This window comes from Odocoileus virginianus, chromosome 24 (genome assembly GCF_023699985.2).
Source record: "Odocoileus virginianus isolate 20LAN1187 ecotype Illinois chromosome 24, Ovbor_1.2, whole genome shotgun sequence".
Classification (NCBI taxonomy): Eukaryota; Metazoa; Chordata; class Mammalia; order Artiodactyla; family Cervidae; genus Odocoileus; species Odocoileus virginianus.
Genome location: NC_069697.1, coordinates 20,274,479 through 20,300,952, shown reverse-complemented (window position 1 = coordinate 20,300,952; position 26,474 = coordinate 20,274,479). Strand labels below are relative to the sequence as shown.

The following is a 26,474-nucleotide window of genomic DNA, read 5'->3' as shown; positions in this document are numbered from 1 at the left end:
AAAGTACCACACAGATTAGGGCCATGAATTTGCCCCATAGTTTGTGTAAGTTGAAGGCTGACTGTATGCCTGGATGTTTTCCACAATCATTTTTATGTCAGAGTCAATTAAATGATAAATAATGCAACAGTGCTAATTTGATGCTTATTCATCTAATATACAACACAATGGAAATCACAACAATTACTTAAACTATAGACCAAGAAAAGATTTCTTTCAGTGAGGAGTATTTCAGCATTGACATTGTTTGGAATTGTGATGCATGACAATAATGATAGACTGGATTATTTTTGCTTTCAAATTCTCTACAGTGTGATCTGATATTGCCTGGATCAGAAATTCCTGTGGCCTTAAACTTGGAACTTGACTGCCTAGAAGAAATGAAGATCAGTGTTCAAAAGTACTTCAGGTCAGTTCAGTTGCTCAGTCACGTCTGACTCTTTGCAACCCATGGACTGCAGCACGCCAGGCCTCCCTGTCCATCACCAACTCCCGGAGTGTACTCAAACTCATGTCCATTGAGTCAGTGATGCCATCCAACCATCTCATCCTCTGTCGTCCCATTCTCCTCCTGCCTTCAGTCTTTCCCAGCATCAGGGTCTTTTCAAATGAATCAGCTCTTCTCATCAGGTGATCAAAGAATTGGAGTTTCAGCTTCAGCATCAGTCCTTCCAATGAACACCCAGGACTGATCTCCTTTAAGATGGACTGGTTGGATCTCTTTGCAGTCCAAGGGACTCTCAAGAGTCTTCTCCAACACCACAGTGCGAAAGCATCAATTCTTTGGCACTCAGCTCTCTTTATAGTCCAACTCTCACATCCATACTTGACTACTGGAAAAACCGTAGCCTTGACTAGATGGAACTTTGTTCACAAAGTAATGTCTCTGCTTTTTAATATGCTGTCTAGGTTGGTCATAACTTTTCTTCCAAGGAGTAAGCATCTTTTAATTTCATGGCTTCAGTCACCATTTGCAATGATTTTGGAGCCTCAAAAAATAAAGTCTGACACGGTTTCCACTGTTTCTCCATCTGTTTACCATGAAGTGATGGGACCAGATGCCATGATCTTATTTTTCTCAATGTTGAGCTTTAAGACAATTTTTTCACTCTCCTCTTTCACTTTCATCAAGAGGCTCTTTAGTTCTTCTTCACTTTCTACCATAAGGGTGGTGTCATCTGCATATCAGGTTATTGATATTCTCCCAGCAATCTTGATTCCAGCTTGTGCTTCATCCAGCCCAGCGTTTCTCATGATGTACTCTGCATATAAGTTAAATAAGCATGGTGACAATATACAGCCTTGACATACTCCATTTCCTATTTGGAACCAGTCTGTTGTTCCATGTCCAGTTCTACCTGTTGCTTCCTGACCTGCATATAGGTTTCTCAAGAGGCAGGTCAGGTGATCTGGTATTTCCATCTCCCTCAGAATTTTCCACAGTTTATTGTGATCCACATAGTCAAACGCTTTGGCATAGTCTATAAGCAGAAATCATTGTTTTTCTGGATCTCTCTTGCTTTTTCAATGATCCAGTGGATGTTGGCAATTTGATCTCTGGTTCCTCTGCCTTTTCTAAAACCAACTTGAACAGCTGGTAGTTCACGGTTCACGTACTGTTGAAGCCTGGCTTGGAGAATTTTGAGCATTACTTTACTAGCATGTGAGATGAGTGCAATTGTGCAGTAGTTTGAACATTTTTTGGCATTAACTTTCTTTGGGATGGGAATGAAAACTGACCTTTTCCAGTCCTGTGGCCACTGATGAGTTTTCCAACTTTGCTGGCATATTGAGTGCATCACTTTCACAGCATCATCTTTTAGGATTTGAAATAGCTCAACTGGAATTCCATCACCTCCGCTAGCTTTGTTCATAGTGATGCTTCCTAAGGCCCACTTGGCTTCACATTCCAGGATGTCTGGCTCTAGGTGAGTGATCACACCATCATGGTTATCTGGGTCATGAGGATCTTTTTTGTATAGTTCTTCTGTGTATTGTTGCCATCTCTTCTTAGTATCTTTTGTTTCTGTTAGGTCTATACAATTTCTGCTCTTTATTGAGCCCATCTTTGCCTGAAATGTTCCCTTTGTATCTCTCATTTTCTTGAAGAGATCTCTAGTGTTTTCCATTCTATTGTTTTCCTCTATTTCTTTGCACTGATCACTGAGGAAGGCTTTCTTATCTCTCCTTGCTCTTCTTTGGAACTCTGAATTCAAATGGGTATACCTTTCCTTTTTTCCTTTGCTTTTGGCATAATTAGTCCTCATTCCAATTTTGTCCATTAAATGTCATCTGTAGTAAAGCAATGGATACTGGAAAATTTTTTCACAACTTCTCAGAGATCTTCAGAGTGCCTTGTTATAAAATACAGTTGTTGAACTCCTGATATGCATAGGCTAATGACCTGGGATTCTCTCAAATGATAAGTTAATTGCACCCCCATCAGCAGGACAATTATCCCCCATTTACATGCCTCCCCATCTTCACATACATTTAATTAAAACCCTGAATTTTGAACTATAGTCAATATGAATTTTGAATTATAGTCAGCATACAGACTAACTGATTAGTGGCTCCTTATTTCTTTATGTAATTGGTAGTGAAGACTTGTAGATGGTCTGTGTGCTTGATTTTATAGTGACCCAAAGGTTTTAATCAGTACTCAGAACTCGATTTTGTTCACCCCAGCTCAGCCTGAACTTTAACTTCAGTTAAAAGTGATGAGGCAGTAGCAACAAGGATCGACTTGGAGAGTATTATGCTAAGTGAAATAAGTCAGATAGAGAAATATAACTATTGCCTTGGCCAAAAAATTTGTTTGGATTTTTCCTTAAGATGTTACAGAAAAACCCGAACAAACTTTTTTGGCCAACCCAATACTATATGATTTTCACTTATACATGGAATCTAAAAAATATAACAAACTAAGTAATACAAGATAAAGGAAACAGACTCATGGTTGTAAAGAATAAACTAGTGGTTATCACTGGGGGAGGGGCAGCATAGGAGTAGGGACATGTGAGGTCCAAACTCTTGGGTGCAAGACAGGCTCAGGGATGTATCGTACAACATGGGGAATGGAGCCAATATTTTGTAGTAACTATAAAGGAGAAGTAACCTTTAAAAGTTGTATCATTTTTTAAAAAAATTTAAAACCTATAAGGAAAAAAAAGTGATGATTCAGTGAGTTCTTGGATCTTGTTCCTGGGAACTAGGAAATGAGAGCGGTAGTAACATTTCCTTTCGATGGAATTCTCTTCTCAGTGGTCTTGCTAAAACGTTTGCCTCCCAAGCAATGAGATTTCAGGGCAAAAGCAAAGAACTACCTATGTGTACATTGTTATTGTTCAGTCACTAAGCCATGTCCAGCTCTTTGCGACCCCATGAACTGCAGCATGCCGGGTTCCTTTGTCCTTCACTATCTCCCAGAGTTTGCTCAAACTCAGGTCCATTGAGTCGAGGATGCCATCTCACCCTCTGTCACCCCCTTCTCCTCTTGCCTTCAATCTTTTCCAGCTTCAGGGTCTTTTCCAATGAGTCAGTCCTTGGCATCAGGCGGCCAAAGTACTGGAGTTTCAGCTTCAGCATCAATCCTTCCAATGAACATACAGGGTTGATTTCCTTTAGGATTGACTGGATTGATCTCCTTGCTGTCCAAGGGACTCTCAAGAATCTTCTCCAGCATCACAGTTCGAAAGCATCAATTCTTTGGCACAAAGCCTTCTTTAGGGTGCAACTCTCACATCCATACATGACTGCTAGAAAAACCATAGCTTTGACTATATGGACCTTTGTTGGTAAAGTGATGTCTCTGCTTTTTAATACGTTGTCTAGGCTTGTCATAGCTTATCTTCCAAGGAGCAAGTGTCTCTGTACATGAGAGCAGGCAAAGGAATTGTGCAGACACAGAGGATGCTTTCAGGCACTGTTTTCCCAGGGTGATGGCCGCACAGGAGGAAAAGTGAAATGCGCAGGTGAGAGTAGGAGAAAGATGTGTCGTGTGGGAAAGCAGCCATCATAACAACAGCAACACTGATTTGGAAACTAGAACCAGAGCACACAGCGTACAGATAGAGCCAATGAAGCCTGAGAATGAAAACCACCCCACAAGAGAAAGCACAGCCACAGCGGATGTTTCACATGACAACTCAGAACCAGATGACTGACCCCGGCAGCAGGCCAGGAGCGAGGGGAGAAACGGCCCAGACCTGCACATTTTGACTCCTGGACTTGAGTCCAGACCTGTGTCAGAAGAATTAGTGACCACAGGAGACTATCTTTGGTTTAATGATACAAGTAAGAATATAACTAATTTTATATTTAGCCATATACGTTTAAAATCTTAATTTGTCTTTAGTTAAATCATAATAGATTCAATCCTTTGAAATTGCAAACACGCGCTTTTTTTTTTAACCTAGAAAAACTACAGTTTCTCATGGTTCAAGCTCATAGATCTGAAGATAGTCTTTTTTTTCTCTCTTTTTAATTGGAGAACAATTGCTTTATAATGCTGTGGTGGTCTCTGCCACACAGCAACGTGACACAGTCATAATTCCATATATACCCTTGTCCTCTTGTGCCTCCCCCACCCTATTCTACCCTTCGAGGTCGCCGCAGAGCACCAGGCTGGGATCTCTGCATTATACAGCAACTTCTGTCTAGTTATATATTTTGCACATGATCGTGTATGTATGTCAAGGCTACTTTTTCAATTTGTCTTACCCTCTCCTTTCCATGTTATATCTACCAGACCATTCTCTATGACTGTGTCTCCATTTCTTCTCTGTAAATAGGTTCATCAGTACTATTTTCTAGATCCCATATATATGCACTAATATGTGATATTTGATTTTCTGACACTTCACTCTGTATAACAAGCTCTAGGCTCATCCACCTCACTAAAACTGACTCAAATTTGTTCCTCTATATGGCTGAGTAATATTCTATTAGGTACCACAAGTTATTTATCCATTTATCTGTTGATGGATGTATAGGTTGCTTCCAGTCCTGGCTATTGTAAATGGTACTGTAATAAACGTTGAGGTGCATGTGTCTTTCTGAATTGTAATTTTTTTCAGGGTATATGCCCAATAGTGGGGTTGCTAGATCATATGGTAATTTTATCCCTAGTTTGTTAAGGAATCTCCATAATGTTCTCTATAATGGCTGTAGCATTGCAAACATTTTGGTTTTCTTTTGAAGTCCATGTTGGAGACCCAAGGAGAACTTTAGCCTTTACTAAGATTCCTCCCTTTTCCTAGAGTTTGTAATTTATGAATTCGATGCCATCTGGAGAAGTGACAAACCCATGGTGTCCACTCTGACTCTGCCCTGGATATGAAATGAAGCTGGGAAGAAAGAAAAGTTCTAGCACTGGATAAGCTGAAGGAGGTGGTTGTAGCTTCTGTACATGTTTATTTCTTTTTATTGCTTTGTTTTTTATTTCTAACTCATTTGACTTGGGGTTCCAGATTTGTTTTTCTCTTTGTAAACTACATTTTGAAATTATTATCCAGCCCATCTGTTTGCTTCTCTTAAATGAAACATAAATTGGCTTGTTTTAAATTTCAGGTACTTTAGATTTGATTCTGCTATTCATCTCCTTTCGGCCTTGGCAATAAATTTTTTGCTGCCAAGAAAAGGGAAGGTTTGCTGTTTAGAATCCTTTTCTTTAAAAGAATGTGCATTTGAGTATTAAAAAGAATTCTCAGTTTTTAATAGTTTGATTTCTTTCTTCTGATCTTATGTCTTCTTTCTTTATTCTCATTCTTTCCTGTCTATGACTCCACATTTATGCTACCTTTTATGGCTTTTCATATTCTCTGCTCCCACAAGGAATTCAAGATGAGATACTATCTGTTCCTGTCTCAAATTTTTTTTAAAAAGTGTGGGATCAGGCTGATTCCTGTGGGTCCCTGGCATAAATGATCATGGTGCATTAGATAATGACCCTTCATTGGCCAATCAATAATTATTGAGCGCCTAGTTTGTGCAGAATCCTGTACACACAATAGTGTGGGTAATAATGGAAACACATTTCATGGGAGACATTGAAATATTCATGGACATGGACTTCCTTGCTACAATTGCTTTCGAGACCCATTTATAATGGACTCATATTTGGGATGGAAGGAAGCTTGAGACTCTCCAAAAGGTCTGATACAGTGCCTTAGTAATGAATCTAACCATTACGAAGCTTGGCATTATCTGTATATCCATCACTGTGTACCATGGGCACTGCCGTGCTGTGTAAGGCAGGCAGGTTAATAGGCAGACAGTTGTTCTGAGGGTGGGGAAGGTTCTGCCTTACAGAATATTCTCTCCTCCCCCCACCTCTGTCATACTACTAAAATGCCTTCTTGAGGATTATCTTAAAGGTACGTTCTTCTACATAGTATTTTATTACCTAGAAGAGGTACTTCTCAGCTAACCACACATTAAACAGAGCAAGTAATCTGCTTCACATGGCAGGAAACAAGGCCATAAGCAACTAGGACCAAGGATGATTTGACTTTTTAAAATAATTAGTATATAGTTTTATTTTGGAACCATGTACATACTTTACATAGTTTAACAAATGAAAAAGAAGACTTTGACCTCATAGAAGTTGCTTGGGAAAGAGTTAAAGAAAGGTCACTTTGAACTGCTCTTGAAAAGGAAAAAAAAATGTCAGGACCTTCAACAAACAAGGGTAGTGAGAAGGAGGAACAGATGCCAAAAAAGGGAACTGAAGCAACACCACCGAAGCATCCACTCTTGTTGCAATTTAGCTTTGGGCCAACCTGAGCAGGGAAGTTGTGTGAGCAGTGCAATAACTTGCTGGAGTGCTTGGGGAAGCTTTGATTGGCCATCTGGATGGGGAGATGCATGTGTGTACACCAGCTCATCCAGGTTTGCCTAGGACTTCCCGGGTTTTAACACCGAGAGACCCACATCCCCCAGGACACCCTCAGTCCCCACGTGCCCCTACCTCATACCCCATATTCTGAGAATACCACTCTCTTTTTCACAGATGATTTTGCCAGGAAATCTGCGTGAAAGTCATCGTTATATGAGCTATGTGAAATAATGTGATTCAGACTCAAATCTTTTGTTTTTTTCCTAAGGTTTGGGACCGTCCTTGTAGGTTATACTGTCTTTTGTTTTTGGATAGCATTAACCTTTCCTTCTGGTAGAATGTTACCTCACCCCTCCTCACTCCCCATAATTGTTTTCCTTTTTTATTTTAGAAACTGATTCATTCTAGGAATATCACCTCTTAAAGATATTGTTTGTCGCTATGTGAGCAGATTCTCAGAGGGCTCTAACAGGGATTGTGAAGCTGGGATATTTCAGAGGTGTCATTCTCACTAGAATCCAACAGTGGCCACCTATTTCCACGTGGAGATGAGTGTGAAGTGTGCTGTGACTTCAGGGACGTCAGGTCCTTGGTCCCAGGAGATAAGCAGTTAGTGATTTTCTCCCAAGAAGCATAGACTGTTTCAAGATACACAGCATTTATAAAACATGTGCTTGCCTTTGTCCTGACAAGTCTTTGTTTAAGTTATAGTTTACAGAAAGACATTAAATCCTGGTTGTAATCTTATATGTTTACATGAATCTGTGGTGATATCATAAAATCGTTTATACATTTCATAACTGGAAAATATTTTTAGAAAATTTAAGCCAGATTAAATAATTCACTAAAAAGTCATCTGGGTGAAATCTAATACATTCTACTACTTGAAAATAATTACAATAAAATTCCATCCCATGCAGATTTTTTGTTACAAGATAGTCAAGTACTAATGTCCTTAACAGGAAAGACAATGAAAACATTCATAAATTAGGATTTTGTTCATAAAGTCAACTTTCATTAATTCTATTAAGAGTGGAAAGAAAATGCATTGTTTTGTTTTAAGCTGAATTATAGTTAAAAGTTGACAAAAAGTGGTACAAAACTCAGTCAGTTAAAAATGCATCCCATATTTAGAAACACAATTACTATTGAATAGAGATCATCCCAAAGTAGAAAATTAATATGTCACTAGGTGTAGCAACATTAGACATTATATAACCTCTTGGTGAGGGGAATATGTATGAAGTGGGGAGACTAGCTGTAAGGTTTTGATCTGTCAAAATAATCTATCACTGTTGGTGTTTCTCAGCTGAGCACTTTTTTATTCAAATATTTGAATAGTAAGAATCCTAATAAGTAAAGCATATTGATTTCTATGTGAAACATATAAAGTTTACTGGGTTTGCTGGTTTTTACTTGCATATAAAATCTCATTTAAATCATCTAACAATCATATGAGGTAGGTACAGCTATAATTCCTTCACATTTACATCTTGAAGTCTAGAGGATACCTACGAAGGTACATACTATGTGGCGCACACCTTCTGAATTAGTGTCTCTGAAAGTAAGCTCAGGAATCCTCATTAACAAGTTCCCAGATAATCTGGATCCCCCAAAATGAAATGTGTGTATGTGTGTGTATGTGTATGTTTTGATAGCTCAGTCAAAACTATCTCTTTGAGACCTCATGGACTGTAGCCCGCCAGGCTCCTCTGTCCATGGAATTCTCCAGGCAAGAATACTGGAGTGGGTAGCCATTCCCTTCTCCAGGGGAGCTTCCTGATTCAAAGATGGCACCCAGGTCTTCTACACTGCAGGTAGATTCTTTACTGTCTGAGCCACCAGGGCAGCCCTAGTAATTAGAGGCGTGTTATAACCATTGTCGTTGCTGTTTTTCAGTCACTCAGTCGTATCTGACTCTGTGACCCCATGAACTGCAGCATATCGGGCTCCCCTGTCCTTCACTATCTCCTGGAGCTTGGCTCAAACTCATGTCCACTGAGTCAGTGATGTCATCCAACCATCTCATCCTCTGTCATCCTCTTCTTCTGCCTTCGGTCCTTCCCAGCATCAGGGTATTTTCCAGTGAGTCGGCTCTTATTATTACTCTAGTGACGTCCCAGAATTAGGCAGTACCTTGCTCTCATTTTCAGCCAGAGCAGATACACTCATTTCTCAAATTAGTCTATGGTGTAGAAGAGTTCTGAACATGAGAGGAAACTTTTCTTAATAGAACTTATACAAAATGTGGACGTAGGAAGTATGAGAGAGAGAGAGAGGTCATTTTTGATTCTCGATCTCCTCCAACAAATGCCATTCCTGGTAAAGTTTATGAAGAAGTTGACACTGAATTGCATGAATATCTTTGTAAGAATATCATCTAGGAGGTTTGTTTAAAGACAAGAAACACATGGAGCTAAAGAGAGCTCAAGAGCCGACTCAGTGGAGAGACTGGTTAATGTAAGGTCAGAGAGTTTTGGCAGAAAAACATGTTCCTTTATGTGGCTTGGAGAAGTAGAACAGGTGTTTTGAAACCAGGGTTTTGAAAAATATTTCATAGTGTGGAATAGCTTTCTTTTTTAAAAAACTGAAGTAAATATTTACTGGCTCTCCGCCCCCCACACACGCACACCCAACACATATTTACTGTCATATAAACCTGAACTTCCAAACTCGAATTTCTGGACATACCAACAAGGGTGAAAGTGCATTTTGTTCAACATGGTCTTTTAGGAATTGCCACTTCTCAATTTATTGCCTTCTGTAGTGCAAAACCCACTGCTTACCTGCCTGCCTCTCTTCTTCCTCATTCCTCCTGCCAACTTGTTTTTCCTTATTTCTTTTTTCCCCCTGTTCTTTCTCCCCTCTTCCATACCTCTCTCACATTTTTTTTTAAATTTGGTTCTTCTCTCTGAATCTCACCCTTTCTCCAGTCTCATGGCAGCTCCCCATCTCATCTTGCCAGCCTGCTCCAGCCAGTAGTGATGGCTCCTTTTCCTGGTTCATCATATTACTGAATGTCTGCACCAAAGACTTTGGCTCATGGTTATTCTAACACACGGTGTGTTGTCCAGTGTATTTTATGTATAAATCCAGTTCCCTCAACTAGATCCTAAATGTTTGAGGCCCAGAAAGAGAGCATACATTAATTTTACATTTTCAATAAGAATACCTAACCAATGTTCAGGAAATATACAGTATTTTGAATCACATGGAATTTTTTCCCACTTCCAAAATCAAATGTATTTCTTTCCTTGTTCTTATCCTGCCATGCTAATTTTAACTTGTGACTCCTTTGTTAGGCTGAGGGAGGAAAAAGGAGTTAAGAATTATCTAGGGTGAAACAGATCACCAGCCCAGGCTGGATGCATGAGACAAGTGCTCGGGCCTGGTGCACTGGGAAGACCCAGAGGAATCGGGTGAAGAGGGAGGTGGGAGGGGGGGATCAGGATGGGCAACACATGTAAATCCATGGCTGATTCATGTCAATGTATGGCAAAAACCACTGCAATGATGTAAAGTAATTAGCCTCCAACTAATAAAAATAAATGAAAAAAAAAAAAGAATCACAATCAAGTTATTCATTTGTGGAAAGCAAAGTGTTAAATAATATTACTATTTGTTTATTTATTAAAGAATATTTATTCCTTCATCAAGGAATAAAAAAATAACTATTAAATTTAATTTAGACTGAAAATTTGTTCTCAGTTCACACAAGGGAAGTGAAGACAGTTATATTTCAATTAATGTTAAAAAGTTGAATGGCAATAGACAGCAGTCAGCAGAGAGATCCCAGATACTACCTAGAGAAGCTACAGATTGGCAAGATAAGTTTCAGCTCAATGAAGTAGCCATGTGAAATGAAGAAAGAACTTTAATTTATAAAAACGCCTTCCCTAGTAAATTTGATCATTGCTTACATTTGATATGAAGACTTTTTACACAATTATTAGATGTTGCATACTGAGATTAGCCATATTGTGGAACATGTCTGTATGATTTCCCCCTTTATAGTCAAATAATCCTTTTTGATAACAATAAAACATTAGCAATGGAGAGCAGAGCACCAAAGGAGGGTAGACCGTGATAATGGCCAAAGGACGAGAAGTTAGCAGGCTCTCAGTGAACTTACTGAGCGAGCGTAAGATTTTTAGAAAACACATATTCAGTAAATACTGGAAATACATGAGGTCAGATTTGTTTATGATTCATTTCCCAGTGTTATGAGATGAGCACAAGCTGGGGTGCAGTAGAACTTCAGTTCAAGCCCCATTTATCTGTTTTCTGATTGTGAGACCTTGGGCCCAATACTTAATGCATTTGAATATTAATTTCCTCATCTGCAAAACATGTAAAAGTATTTAAGTGGGTTTTTGTTTTTGTTTGTTTGTTTGTTTTCCATTTATTTTTATTAGTTGGAGGCTAATTACTTTACAGCATTGCAGTGGTTTTTGTCATACATTGAAATAAATTAGCCATGGATTTACATGTATTCCCCATCCCGGTCCCCCCTCCCACCTCCCTCTCCACCCGATCCCTCTGGGTCTTCCCAGTGCACCAGGCCCGAGCACTTGTCTCATGCACCCAACCTGGGCTGGTGATCTGTTTCACCCTAGATAATATACATGTTTCAATGCTGTTCTCTTGAAACATCCCGCCCTCGCCTTCTCCCAGAGTCCACAAGTCTGTTCTATACATCTGAGTCTCTTTTTCTGTTTTGCATATAGGGTTATTGTTACCATCTTTCTAAATTCCATATATATGTGTTAGTATACTGTAATGGTCTTTATCTTTCTGGCTTACTTCGCTCTGTATAATGGGCTCCAGTTTCATCCATCTCATTAGAACTGATTCAAATGAATTCTTTTTAATGGCTGAGTAATATTCCATGGTGTATATGTACCACAGCAAGATACATTAGAAAATACACAGAAAGATACATTAGAAAAATCTGTAAGTACTTGGTGAGAAAAAAAAATTGTAGGTGCTTTTTGAATGATGTCATCCATACATCAACTTCTCCATATTGCATGGGATCAGACTGACAAAGAATGCTATAAAACAGAGATAATAAAAATTTACAGCGTGCGACTCAAAGATCAAGAGAGATGACTTAAGGATTAAGACCTGATCTATGAATTGAATCTGAAAAATTGTGCTTCTCTATGTGTCTGTCATCAAGGAAACTAACATTCGCTATTTACTCTGTGAAAAATGGCCAGAATTAGCATGTAGGTCTACAACACAGACCACAGTAAGGCAGGCTGGGGGCCACTGATAGCCCAGGGTGCTCAAGTGCAGGAAGCCTGATGGAAAGCACAGTGGGCAGCTACCCATTGTGGGCAGCAGTGGCACAGAATCCCCCAAACCAGCGATAGCATGGCACATGCAGCTCTGAATTCGGGATTACCCTCGACAATCCTGCGGACTGACCCCTAGCCACAGTTCACGTCTTCTTAGCATTTATTGCATGCACTGGCTTCCCTGGTGGTTCAGATGGTCAAGAATCTGCCTGCCAGTGCAGGAGACACAAGAGGGAAGAGTTCAGTCCCTGGGTTGGGAAGATCCCCTGGAGAAGGAAATGGCAACCCACTCCAGTATTCTTGCCTGGGAAAGCTCATTAACAGAGGAGCCTACAGTCCATGGGGATGTGAAGAGTGGGACATGACAGAGCGACTGACACTTTCACTTTCACTGTTGCAGGCAGGCATTGTGCTCTGCATCTCTTTTCTCACTTCATTTGCTGAAGAACCCCACGAGGTAGGTATGGCATCGTCTACTTACCAATGAGTAAATTGAGGCGCAGAGAGGTTATGTAGCTGGTGCTAAGGCACACGCCTAGGAAATCAGCAGTAAAAGTCAAGCCCAGGCCATCTGCAGGATCTGGGACGGGGTGATGGATGTATGAAGGGAAGGGCCGTCTGGTCAGGTGGCCCTGTGTGATTCTGTCAGTCCGGGGTGCTGCCTACACGGCAGAGAATCTGCTTGCAGACGGATTCTGGGTGAGAACGTCTGGCAATAAGAAGGGCTGTACGTGCTGTGTGTCCCAGCCACTGGGTGGGTTGTCTATTTCCAGGGCCTGGGGGCAGCTCTCCTTGACTTGACCCAGATAAGTGCCAGACGTGGGAGCACAGTTGCAAGATCAACTGGTCTGCTTCTTTTGTGGAATTTTCCTGCTCAAAAAAAAGGAAGGTGCAGGAAAACAACAGCTTCCTATGACCTCATTCTGCTCAAAATTCCTGGATATGTCTCTGTTTCCCTTCTGGTTCCAGACTTTTTCTTACTTACTTTTATACTAAATTCAGCTTCTCTTAAAAGGAAACAAATATCAACTTTATAAAAATGTGGCATTATTTCTTTTTCCCAGAACATTTTGAACTATAGAGCCCAGTTATCTTATTTAATTGATCCCTGATTAAATTTTTTCCCCTGATGGTCAGCCTTTTCTGAGAAGGTGATTCATATACTTTCTGCATTAGATTCAGAGGGCATGTTCACTAAATTCAGCCATTGATTTATCAGAGCTATTTACTGAGTGTATACTATGTGACAGGTGTTATGTTAGATGTTGATTGGTGGTCCTCTCCCCACAACTTCTTAATTAATATCTCTGGAGGAAATTCCAGGAATCCTCATTTTTTTTAAACTTTATTTATTTTTTTTTATTGAAGGATAACTGCTTTACAGAATTTTGTTGGTTTCTGTCAAACCTCAGCATGAATCAGCCATAGGTATACATATATATCCCCTCCCATTTGAACCTCCCTCCAATCTCCGTCCCATCCCACCCCTCTAGGTTGATACAGAGCCCCTGTTTGAGTTCAGGAATCCTCATTTTTTTAACCAGTTTCCAGATAAATTTTATGCCCTCAACACTTTGAAGACCACTATCCTTTGTTATAAACTCTTCAAGTATAAAGCTTGGGGTTTTATGTAACTTTGTTTCTAGCCTCTAACAGATTGCCTGGCAGGTTAGTGTTGATGTGTGATTGGTTACAATTCAGTGAAGAAACGAATTTCCAAACTTACTGCTTAGAGTGATAAAGGAAGATCAAACCTATCATTTATTTTCTTAAAATATTTATTTATTTAGCTGGACTGGGTCTTAGTTGCAGCACTCCAGATCTTTAGTTATGGCATGTGGGATAGTTAGTTGCAGCATGCAGGGTATTTTTAGTTGTGGCATCCAAACTCTTAGTTGCAGCATATGGGATCTAGTTCCCTGATCAGGGATTGAACCTGCGCCCCTTGCATTGGGAGCAGAGTCTTAGCCACTGGACCACCAGGCAAGTCCCTGTCATTAATTCTTGTTCATGTATTTATACTTTTTAATTTGCTGGTCCCGGACCTAATTTAGAGAAGGAAACAGCAACCCACTCCAGTACTCTTGCCTGGAAAATCTCACAGAGAGCGGAGCTGATAGGCTACAGTCCAAGGTGTTGCAGAGCCGTACACGACTGGAGAACGTAGATATTCTAACACCTGTAAGTCAAAAATCTATTTATTTCAGAGTTTTGATTTTTATTTTGTCCAGGAGGATATTGATCATCAGATTGTGTGTTTCTTTATTGGGGGATTCTCAAAATCCACTTTGCTTTATTATTCACAAATTGAAGAGTGTCAAATTTGAGTAGACTTTAAAAGAGAAGAATGCCAACCTCTCATCAAGTACTTAAATTCTCCCCACAGTACTCTCTTTGTATTAGTTAGAACAGGGTTACCGCTTTAACAAATAACTTTAAAATCCCACTGGCTTCATCACAATGAAGGTTATTTCTCACTCACAACTTATTCCAACGCAGATAGCAAGAGGAGGCAGTGTCCTTCAAGGACCCAGGTTCCTTCTATCTTGTGCCTCTGTTCTCAGTTGGAAAACCAGGGTCTTCCCCATTTTAGCCAGCAGTGGTGTCAGGGGGTAAGGATCACGCGGTGATTGAAAGGGCAGCCCAGCATGATGGGTACCACTTCCACTCACATTTCATCAGCCAGAACTCACCCACTGACTGCTGAGGATACTGGCACATGCAGTCAGAGTGGGTGATCAGATGCCCCCTGTCTTAGCCTCCAGGTAGTTACATGCCTCCCTAGTGACAGAGAACTCACTGCTTTTTGAGTAAGATAACATATTCTTTAAATATCACAGACAGTTAGAATTCTTTCACTGAATTAACATATATTTTGCTGCACTGGCAAGATTCCATAGTACTTAAGAGTATGGCCTCTAAAACCGGGCGGCTTCAAACCTCATCTTGTATCCAACCTCATTAACTTTGGCCAGTTACTCATTTCTTGGAGTCTCTTCCTCATAAATTAATCCATGTTTTTGCCTGGGCTTGTGCCTGATAAGTAACAAATTCTCAATATATGTGAGTTGTTAATGCTTGGTATATTGGCCCTTGTTCCCACCTCTGTGCTCACAAAATAGGTATCTTTGTCCTTGGATATTTAAAGGTATCTCTGTCCCCTATTCTGAGTATCTTCCAGAATCTTCAGCTGCTCCTTATATGACCTTATTTAACATTCCTTCTTCGTCCTGGTCACTCTTCTCAGGTTGTGATCCAGTGTATCTATGGCCCTTTGAAGAGAGTAGCCCTCTTACCGAAAGATTCTAGTATGCTCTGATCAAGGAAAAGAGCACCAAAACTATAACCTCATTATTTTTAGCCGCTATACATCTATGTATGTAGCCTAAGATCACGTTACTTTTTCTGGCTACCGTGTCACCCAGTTGATACCTATTGATCTTATTTTCTACTAAAATTTAAAAATTTTTATATAAATGTAATTGTTGAACCAAGTCTCTTTTATTGTTGCAGACTTCTTTGGTTTCAAGAGAAGATTCTTATATTGCTAGCTATGCATTTCTGGCATATTCTGTTTGATCTTCTATTTTCAATGTCTTTAATCTGAAAGGAGGAGTTACTGCACCTTAGGTCTCTTCTGTTACCTAACAGTGGTTAATACAGGTTAACTCAACACCCAAGGAGAGTGACTAAGACTCACCTGTTAGTGTGAATTTCTTTTGGTTCAGCGCTTGTGAGCATGAGCTCAGTCACATCTTTGCAACCCACCAGGGTCCTCTGTCCATGGAATTTTCCAGGCAAGAACACTGGAGTGGGCTGCCATTTCCCTCTCCAGGGGATCTACCCAACCCAGGGATTGAACTCTCCTCTCTTGTGTCTCTTGCATCGGCAGGCAGACTCTTTATCACTGAGCCACTTGGGAAGCCCTTTTGGCCCAGAGTACTTGAGAAAAGACCCCTAATGCCAGGGATATTTACTAAGCTGGTGTTTCGGATTTTTTTTCCCCCCTCTATTTATGAAAAGCTGAAAAAAAAAAAAAAAAAGACAAAACACCAGCTCGTTTTCTTGACTTGTAGACTTGAATCACTGTATTAACCCAAATTTCTTTGGCCTTTTCTTCTTGATGGGCAGGAGTTTCTGTATGTGTTGCCACATCATGTGGGTTTAGGGAAAGATAAGAAGGAAGGAAAAGATGGGGTGGGATAAGCAGGCAGATACTGCAGATGCTACTTCGGGCAAGCTGCACCCAACAGGCTCCTTGGTGGCCCTGATGATTTCTTGGAAACCTATGATTCTAAGACTCTGCATCATAAATAAGTGGAGTCCAGCTCCAGAAGATTCAGTGTACCAACCTGGAGAATGGGAACATTCTGATTTTTAAAATCCTTCTAAGTACTCTCTCAAGAATGACCTACTTTCTTTTTAATAATTCCTCTGTGATCACTCTTCTACAGTCACCCTCTTCATTCTTGTGAAAACTTGAAAGCTTAATCCATCAAGCTTTCTGGTCTTCTTTACTGAAGTCAGTCTTTGGTAATGATTTATTTGAGACTGGTACACTGGCCTTTTCTGTAACAATAGCAGAGAAAATAATAGTAATACAATAGCTAATATTGATTGAGCACATACTCTGTATGAGGAACATGCTATACGGTAGGTGTTATATTATTAGCCACATGTCATAGAAGAGGAAATTGATAGATAGAAAATATAATTTGTCCAGGGTTACATAGCAGGAGAGCCAGTTAAATAGACTTTCCAGCTGTAGAATGCAAATAACCACTCACAAATGAACAAAGGCCCCACCATTCACCCCCAGATGGCTCAGCTGCCAGCCTGCCACAGTCAAGTCTCAGAGCACATAACATGCCCTTTTGTGAACGCTCTTCACTAAACTTACTTGACTTTGATATATCACACTTCAAAGTAGAACCTATTAACCCAGTGGTTGATAAGAAGCTAAAATGGTACTTTGGTGTAATTTCCAAATGATCAACATCGAGTTCAGGACAACATTTGAATCAGGGGCACTTCAAGGAACATAGGGAGAGATTTTATAGCATATTAATGTGATGACTTAAAAAAAAAGATTCCTTACAGGACTGAGGCTACTAATCCCTGAGCTGAGGGTGGGGAAACCCCAAGAAACAGAACAACCCAATCACCTTCTCCAGTAGCCCACATGCACAGCTGACTTCTGAGAAATGAATTTAACTTTTAGAGGTTTCATGATCAGCTGCTGGACAACATCCGGCACCAACCTAACTGCTAATCTCAGATCTCATAGCAACACAGATCGTCTGGAACCCAAAATAGTCCTGCCTCGGGCTGTTTTCACTTCTTATCACTTGAGCAAGAGCATGTGTAAGAAAGGTGTCTGTTAGCCGACAGCTGCTGATTCTCAGAGAAATGAATGGATGTGTGGCTGCTTCCATTTAATCAGTCACCATCTATCTCTGCAGTATAAATGCTTCTATTTTATATGATACATCCCTGAATATGTATTTCTTTTTATCCAAGAGTCCACTGGACTTTTTCAAATTCACTCACACGTGATATTTTCATAGGGCTTGATATTGAATGAAATCCTCTTTAATCCCAATCCTTCTCCACTTTATTTTGTTTCTTAACATTTTCCTTTTGTAGAAACACTAGGAAGTCTGACTTTGCTAGAGGATCTTTAACCTGTCTGGAGCTTTGATATCTTCTGATTACAGCTCCTCCTTTTTTCATCCTTTGGCCTCAGTTAGAGACTTTGCCGCCATAAAGTGGATTATTTCTGAATAAGGGCATAGTGTCCACTGTGATAAAGTTGCTTTCATGCATGATGGCTGTGGGACTGGCAGCCTAAGAACACTTCGCTTGATAGTAGGTACCATTTAGTTTTGACTAGAATTCTTATCTAAACAAAACTCTCTGGGCTTACTCAAGGACAGTTTACGTCAGCAAGAGAAGTCAATAAAGAAATACGAATGGAGAATATTGTGGGAATTTGTTGCAAAGGTGTATTGTTTTATGATGAAAAAGCAATAAAGATTTTTTAATTGCATATTTCTAGATTACCTAAATAATTAACTCCTACACTAAGTTTAATATAAGGAGAAAACATGAAAAAAAATTGTCATTTTTCCTTAACTTCTGCCCCTCCCCTCTAGTTACATGCAGACTCCATGTACTTTGTCATCCTTTTCTGTCCATCTGAAACTATTACAACATTGTTAATCGGCCACACAATACAATATAAGCATTTAATAAAATACAATAAAAAGAAATATTTAATTAAAAAACCAAATAAATAAAGCAAATAAAGAATACAAAATTTCTACAAGAAAAGAGAAAGCAGTTGGATAGTTATATTTGTTCTCTACAATCCCCATATGTTCTTGCTTTGAGGTAAAAACTAAGGATACTTTATCATTTGCTCCATAAGAACCAAAGACTCAGAGTTGAATTTAAATTAAACAAAAAGAGATCATCAAGCTCCAAGCAAATCCTGGTATGTAAGGGTATGTTTATAAAGATCAAGAAGAACTACTATATTGCAGAGATACCATGGGTTTGGTAGAATACAGTTCAATCCTTAGGCAATCATTAATCACTTATGATGAATAAGCCATTTTTTCAGTTAAGAATAATCTATCCTGCCTTTAAAGCACATTTAAAGGATAAGAGGAAAGGAGGAGAGGAAGGCAGGAAAAGGAGAAGACAGTGGTGATGACACCACCTTGTTAAAGAATCAAAAAGTGAACCTGTTCGTCCTCTCCCCCACCCAGCCACCCAATCCCTGGTGATGTCCCACTTTGATATTCACCAGGGTAGAGAACAGAGGCTGGCAGGACCCTCCTAAATGCCTGCCTCGGCGATATTACCAAGTACCATCCCTTCTTGAGGTTTTAGAAGGGAAGTAATGTTTACTGGGCTCTTTGGCACTTTATGTGCCTTAGATATATGGTTTTGTTTCATTCTCAGACAAGTTTGTGAAAGAGGAATGTTTTCCCATTTGTATAGATTAAGTGCAAGAGGTTGAAAAACTTGCCCCAGATCACATAGCTAACAAGCCAGGAGCTGGCATCCAAATCTGCATTGGGAATGCTATGCCTGGGCTTGTCCCATCATCTCACATGCACTTCATCTCTGCTCTACCAAGAAAATAATCTAGCATCTCCTTTCCAACCTGGTGGCCCTGGCTCTCTGGCATAGCTTGCCCTAAACAACGTTTCCTACACTGCGCCATGTCTGTATACCTCACTGGCAAGACCCTGCCCAAGCATGTGCGTTCTGCTTTGGCCAATCAATTCTCCCAATGTGGCTACGCATTTATGTTTCTCACCACTTCAGACAGACCCTCCCTCAGACGTAAACATTGACAACACAATGGATACACTGACAGTCACCACACAGGTCAGACAACTCTCAGTGGAAATGAAAGTGCTGGGGAGAATGTGGGAAATGGATAAAGATGGATTTTGTGTGATTTAACAATACACATGATATTAATAAAATACTATTTTAAATAATTATTATTAATACCTTTTAATAAAATATATCTCCCTTCTTTACTTCTGATCACATCAGAAAATGCTGTCATGCATGTTGCTATTTTGAGCTGTGAGTTTGAGTCTTTTTTTTTTTTTTTTTAATGAAGTAAGGGCTTTTTTCCTGGGTATGCCAGGGCACTTTGACTGAAATAGAAGAAATCCTCTCCCAAGATTGTTGAATTTGACCTAAAATTTTTCAAAGGAAGAATGTCAGGGGAAAGAAATACCATCATAATCCGTACTAAGGAGAGGGGGAAATGAGTTGAATGCAAGAGGACTTTAAATTTATCAAATGCTCATTCTGTGCCTTGGTTCCACGTGCAGCCAACTTTATTTTCTTTGCTCCTCTCAACAATTCTGGGAGAAATAAATATTCTACGTACAGTACCACCACTACCACTGCCAAGACTCAAGGAGCAACACTTGGTCCAGGCTCCAACAGCTGCTGAATGGTAGAGCTGGGATTTGAATCCTTGTCTCCCTGGGGTAATATCTCTACACTGTGCAGTTTCTTCATGAGCAGGGCTGTATTTAAGGTCTGGGGAATAAAAGAGTGACAAAACATATACCCTGTACTCAAGAGGCTTACAATTCAGTAAGGAGACAAACAGATTTAAAAGATCAATAACTATATATACTTGCCCAAAAATATGACTAAGGAGAACCTCAGAAAAGGTATAGGACCTCAATGGAGACATTGATTATGGAGACCCTGAGTGGTGAAAGAGTCCTGGTGAAGGACAGAGATTTGAATGAGATTTAGAGGGAAAACTGAGAACTTAGAAATGGAGAAGAAGCTAGCAGTTGTCTAAAAATGTGGGTCATCCTGAGCTACGAATGTGCATGCTGGATTCAGGAAATAAGTGGGAAGTCATGGTGGTTTTCATTGTTGTTTCCAGAAGTGAACATAGAGGAGGAGCTGAGAAGTGACTTTTTGGAAGGTGCATTAGGCCTTTTCTCCTCGAAGTGTGGCACCAATGTCATCTCCATCAGCCGGGAACATGTTTGAGATTCAGAATCTCAGGCCCGGGGCCAGATTCATGGAGCCAGAATTCCGCATTTTCAGAGGATTCCACATGTGATCCAGGGGCACATTAAAGTCTAAGAAGGACCACCTTAGAGAAGTAGGTCTGCTCCTCTTATTGTCCTTCTCATAAATCCCAAAACAAGAATGAAAAGAGGACAGAAAAGTTCTCTTTTCTGCTCTTCTGCCCCCTTCTTTTCTTTCTCTTTCTGTAGAAGCCCAGGTGGCTGTTGGTGAACTCAGGGACTTGAATGGTGCTTCCTTACTGCTGCTTTGCCTAAAATTCAACATCCTCTTTCTGTAACTTCTGTGCGTCATTCTCCTCTTCCTTTTCACTAGCATTCACTGACCTGTGAATGTCACACTGAAGAATGTGGAGCAGATGCATTTTGTACACAAATGTCTACAAAATGGAGCAACTCAATTGCCTTTCCGGGAGGCAATCCTGAACAACTGGCCTATCTGTGAAACTGGTTGATCTCCACACAATAGAACGTCCTGTGTGAACACTGCCCATTTTAAACAGTGGAGTTTAAAAGGTCAATGCTTCCCTTAGCGAGACTGTTTGGAAACAGAGCACCTCGTGAAGACAGAGGCAGCTTCAAGATGTGAGCCCTGCCTTGTGAGTCACCCAATTTGTTTAATTCAGACTCTTTATTCCTGTTAATGTTATTGATCTTCTCACTTGGGACTGCCGCTACCATTTTGGGAAGAGATCAGATTTAGGAGAAACTTGGGAAAAGGAACATTGTGTACGTAAACTGGGGGCACTTCTAGTTTCTGGGCTGACACATAAAGAACTTGGAAGAATTCACTTCCATCCACACAACAAGAACAAAACTGAGCAAACTGGAAACCAAGAACTCTTCTTAGATCTCTCAGGTAATTGAAGTCACAGGACAAACCATTGTCCCCCAAACTGGACAGACAGATAGATATGGAGAATTACAGCTTACCAGGAGCAGAAGCTTTTCAGAATCAATACCAGAGAAGGACAACCTAAACTATAATTGATGGCTTACCAGAAGCTCTGTGTAGAGAAGTTTGAGAATTAAAAGCTCCTAGGAGGGCCACAGTTCTATGAGTTTTACCTCCTGGAGCTCCATCAGGTTCCCGCTGTGAAGATGAAGGAGGTGGGGGGTTGGGGTGGGGGTCATTCTCTCCTGTTTCCTGCAGGGGGAAGACAACAGTGGCTACTCACTACACCTTCAAGTACCCCCCAGAGCCCTCCACTCTCCTTAAAAAGACCTGCCCTCAAGGAAAACTACTTTATCAGAGCCTGACCCACTGGAGTTTCACCAAAGGACTTGAAGGAGGGAATTGTCCAACTCAGAGTCAGTGAAAAACATACCTAAGCATCGGACTTTAGAATGCTTCCCCACCCCACATCTTACCAACCTGTCTATAGTGCTCCTGAATAATAACAAGAGAGGTTATTATTGGGTGGGAGGGGAGCTTGGGGGAGAATGGGTACGTGTATATGCATGGCTGAGTCTCTTTGCTGTTCACTTGAGAACTATCCCAACATTATTAATTGGCTATACACCAATACAAAATAAAAAGTTTTTTTAAAAAAAGAACTGCAAGCCTCAGACTCTAATTAAGGTCTCTGTGGGAAAACTCAAAGACAACCTGGGTGACTAAAATGACATGAGAAGAAATTTTAGCCTCTGACAACACATAGCATAAACATACAGTCTAACTTAACGTAATAGCTAAGTAATAACTTAACAGCCAACTAAATATAAAACATCACACCAAATACTTATCTACAATCAACTGAGGAAAATTTGTAATGTAGGTTGCACTTAACCAGATGTAGTCTCTGCTCATGTAGCAGAGCGTTCTAGATTTTTTGCTTAGGAAGGAAACAAAGGACAGAGAGAAGTAGTCATATGAATTTCAGATTTAGACAGAAGAGAGAATCACCTTCCTGCCTACAGACTCTACCCTCTTTGAATTTGACAGCTGTCATCTAGCCACAGGCAATTATTTACCTGCAGTTCTTGCCATCAGTAAAATAACTTCAGCTGATATTTTAGAGATTACAGAATCCAGGGGGTTCCTTTGTTTCAAGACATCAAGATTTCTATGAAAGTTTTGTAGTTGATTATAGTAACAAGTTAGGAAATTAATGCTGAATATTTGTAGGGATAACTTTATCTTGACAAATCTTGTGTGTTCAAGTGTTTCTCCAGCCCCTTTGTCAGACCTGCTTGCCAATATGTGGGTGTCATGGAAAAAAACAGATTCCTGAGAACTAAGGACATCTAGCTTCTAGTTCTGATTTTGCCAGGCATTTGTTGTATAATCCAGGGGAAGTCGCATGTCCTTGCTGGGGCTCAGTTTTCCTAGCTGTAATGTAGGATAATAGTAGGTAGACAATTTCACCCCCAAAGACAGAATCCAGTAAAGTACTAAGATATCATTTCAATGCACAGTTATTAATGTCTATAAGCTTGTAAGTGTATATGTACACAAAATGGTGGCAGTAAAAAAGAATTATGAAGATTAAACCTAATTCAGATGCAACTTAAAAGCGTGTCCTCAGAAAATATGGATATTTTTGTAGAATTTTTCTAATTTCTGCACCTTCTCATGCAACTCTGTTTCATCTCTTTTTAAACCTCTCTTCAGAGCTCTACTTATGTTTTGAAGGTATTTGAGGAGAAATAGAGTTTTGAGATTTGCAAACATCTTTGAGGCATGCTAGTCAGCTTAAATTTGGCTGTATGTGGATTTTCTTTAACAGGAAACCAAATAAACCACTCTTGACAGGGCAAACAAACAGTCATCCTGAGGGCAATATTTTTAGGAGCTATGTGTAAATGAATAAAAAAAATTGATAGTTATTTGTTTTCCCTGCAACATAAAAGAAAGCTGAAAAATAAACATCTCATCCCAAATGCAATTTGGATCTTATTGAATTGAAAACAATTGTGCAAAGTATTGAGGGCCATTTGAGGATCACATCAGGCAGTTGGATCCCACATCCGCCTAGAAATCTTACCTCTTAAATGTAACACACAATTACTGGTTCGCTGAGCAAGAATAAGTCATTCCAGTGATCCAGGAGAGGACAAAATTGGAAAAACACAGCATTAGTCACCTCTCGCCAGGAATGCTCATGAAGGCAGACCTGTGAAGGGAAGACATCAGGCTTGGGATTGGTCCGGCTGTTCGTGTGTTAATGGGAGGTGGTAGATGAGCCCAGGACTGAGAGCCCGCCTATGGGCGAGGATCTGGAACTTTGGGTGAGTTCCATGCAAAACTGACTGTTGACGAAAATGAAGGAAATGGATCAATGCCAGGACTATTCACATCTTCAAAATAATGTAAGCTGACATACAAGTTCAAACAGGGCTGTGAACAATGAGTCAAGCATTAAAGGAATCAGTTTACCAATGGGGTTTTGTCCACTACACCCACTTTTTGGAAGTCAGGAGAGCACAGATGTTAATTAAGAAAGTGGGTTCTGGAGTCAGATAGTAAATTCCTAAGCGTCCCTGCCAAAGTGTCCTTGTCCATAAAAGAGTGATTGTGATAATGATAGTGCCCAACCCACTGGGTTGTTGTAAACACTGTAAGAAAAGAATTTGAGCAAAGCGAAGCACCTGGACTTGTGTCCTATCCGTGGTGATTATTGTTACACATTCCTCTTTATCTGTTCTGTCCCAACACTTCCCAGCTGCCCTTCTTCCCTCTTCACAACCTCATCTGGCCTTAGGATTCCTTCTAATAGCCTGTGCTCTAAGCATATCCCAACTAAGGCCCCTTTATCGTGCGTGCTTGCTAAGTTGCTCAGTCATGTCTGACTCTTTGCAACCCTATGGACTGTTGCCCGCCAAGCTCTTCTGTCCATGGGATTCTCAAGGCAAGAATACTGGAGTAGGTTGCCATGCCCTCCTCCAGGGGCTCTTCCTCACCCAGGGATGGACCCTGCATCTCTTATGTCTCCTGCATTGGCAGTCAGGTTCTTTACCACTAGCACTACCTGGGAAGTCCAAGGCCCCTTCATACCTTCCTCCAATTCAACTTTACAAAGGTTTTGTCGGACCAGCATTTTTCAACTCCAGTGTACATGTAGGACTTCTTGGGGAATCCAGATAAAATGCGGATTCTTATTCAGTAGATTTGAGTATATCCCTGGGACATTCTGCCTTTCTAACAGGCTTCAATGCTTTGCGTCTTCAGGCCACACTTTCAGTAGCAAGTCACTAGTTATCCAAAATAACCAGCATGTTCTTTTTCTGATCCACTGGAATGATTGAGTTTTTCAGTCAGATACTAAGTTACTGTCTGTAGTCTACAAGTAGTCTGATCCTCATTCAGTCATGGAATCCAGTTGTCAGATAGATTCCTCACATGGCTTCATTTCTCTGTATGCCAAATTTAAAATTAACCATGTTAATTTAAAATGAGGTATTTGTGAGGAATGACACCTTAATGTGTGGACCAGCCAGCAAGTAATTTCACATCTAAGGAAGCTTGGTCTAAGGCTCAAATGTGAGACTAGTAATTTTAGGTAGATATATGTAGGGGCGAAGCTACTCTTGTTAGCAGTCCTGAAATTACTAGACAGGTATTTACAACATCAAGCCATCCCATAATGGTTGGGAAAAATAAATGGTGAACACAGACAAATATTTTTTTTTCCTGTAAATATTTCCACACACTTCAGTTTAGTTCAGTTAGTTCCATTTAGTTCAGCTCAGTTGCTCAGTCACATCCACTCTTTGTGACTTCATGGGCTGCAGCACACCAGGCCTCTCTGTCCATCACCTGCTCCCAGAGCTTGCTCAAACTCATGTCCATTGAGTCAGTGATGCCATTCAACATTCAGGACCTTATTTAGAAATAAGATCTTTGCAGATGTGTTTAGTTGAAATGAGTCCATATTGGATTAAGTGGGTCCTAAACCGATCATTGGAGTTTCCACAGGAAGTGACACAGAGTTGAGAGTGATAAGACACACGGGGAGGACACCATATGGAGGCAGAGATTGGAGTTCGCTGCCTTAAGCCAAAGAATGCTGATGATTACCAGTGATCACCAGAAGCTGAGGAAGAGGCAGGAATAGACCCTTCCCCTGAGCCCACAAGAAGGAACCAACCCTCAGACACCTGCATTGTGAACTTCTAGCCTCCTGAGCTGTGAGAGAATGAACTTCCATCATTTAAGCCATCTTTTCTGTGGTAATTTGTTACATCAGCCGTAGGAAATGAATATACCATCCATGAAGGGACATGTTCAGTCCAGGTGCCGGCTGAACCCTTGGTGTTCAATGCTCAAAGGCCTTCTGCCCTTTTGATCTCCGGCAGCTGAGCTGGCAGTGGAGAATTAGGGGATACTGCCAACATGGACGCCCTAGTCTTCTTTGCTGTCTTAGATCAAGAGTAACAGGGGAGAAGGGGAAGTGTTTTTCTCTTTGGTTTGAAGACAAATCCTTTCAAAGGAAAGATAATTGAACGCCCATAAAAGAGAGTTCAACCAGTCCCTCAGCTTTCACATCTGGCCAAATTGCCTGACTACAAACCTCTCCATGTGGTCAAGTCTCAGGTGAGGCAGGTAAGGAAGGAGAGGCAGTGGTATAGGAGGCCCTGGATGAGACCTCCTGAGGGTGATGCCCTTGGACACAAACTAATGGAGGATGATCAACCATGTCCGAGAGCTGAGGGGGAATGGCAGCGAGTGGATGAGATGGAAGCAGTCTAATCCATCAGTGCTATTTTAACTCCCCCCCCATCCCCGAATTTGCAGGCACTTTGGTT

General features: G+C 40.5%; 1 long non-coding RNA gene across 1 annotated transcript; it reads left to right on the top strand.

Moving 5' to 3' along the window:
- Window positions 1–1,002: 1,002 nt before the first annotated feature.
- Window positions 1,003–5,718, top strand: LOC139030808 (uncharacterized). The gene is made up of 2 exons (XR_011483196.1): window positions 1,003–4,296; window positions 5,262–5,718. It is a non-coding gene; the product is annotated as an uncharacterized lncRNA (long non-coding RNA).
- Window positions 5,719–26,474: the final 20,756 nt, after the last annotated feature.